The sequence below is a fragment of the Etheostoma spectabile genome, chromosome 19 (genome assembly GCF_008692095.1).
Source record: "Etheostoma spectabile isolate EspeVRDwgs_2016 chromosome 19, UIUC_Espe_1.0, whole genome shotgun sequence".
Classification (NCBI taxonomy): Eukaryota; Metazoa; Chordata; class Actinopteri; order Perciformes; family Percidae; genus Etheostoma; species Etheostoma spectabile.
The window spans coordinates 17,660,948-17,661,577 of record NC_045751.1 but is presented as its reverse complement, the minus strand read 5'-3'; the positions used below and the strand labels follow the sequence as shown (position 1 = coordinate 17,661,577).

General features: G+C 41.6%; 1 protein-coding gene across 7 annotated transcripts in view; it reads left to right on the top strand.

Annotated features, from left to right (window-relative positions):
- Nucleotides 1–630, top strand: part of nrxn2b (neurexin 2b) — a 743,906-nt gene that overhangs the window by 649,333 nt on the left and 93,943 nt on the right. The gene's annotated exons all lie outside the window — the stretch shown is intronic.

The window sequence follows — 630 nt, the reverse complement described above, 5'->3', positions numbered from 1 at the left end:
TAAAGCCTGCGCGCTACAGCTGTAATGTTAGTACAGCCATGAAAGCAGCAGACAAACAAAAGGGATCACGGAGATAGATTCTACCCAAGCTAAAAAAACAACAACAGTTGAGTGACCAGAGACGTAACAACCCCGGTAAATATTGGAGATGTATTTGAAAGATTGAGACAGCTTAGAGCCCAAAAGGATGCCTAGTTGGCTAATTTCCTACTGAACAGGTAAGCATTAGCTTCAGGTTAATTTATCACAGCTACTAGGGACGGGCATGTTATTTAATTTGAACATTTGTGTACTCACATTGAATTATATATCTATAGTACCTGAGTTGTTTACATACTCCCAAAAACCATTGAGACACAGCCAGTAAGTGGCAGCGGTGAGTTATTTAAAGCTAAGAGAGGGGGCTGTAAATTGGGAAGACAGGACTGTGAGTTAGCAGTGTGATTAACAATTGTTTCTGTAATTCTAAGTCAAAGTGTGTATTTCAGTCAGGTGGCAAAGGACAGCGAGGTTGTGGAATTGTTAGCGGTTCCTACTGTAATTCTAAGCCGAGGACATGTGTCTGTTAGTTGGGAACATAGCTCCACGTGAGCACAGCTACTCCGCTGTGCTGTGTAGTAATATATGTGT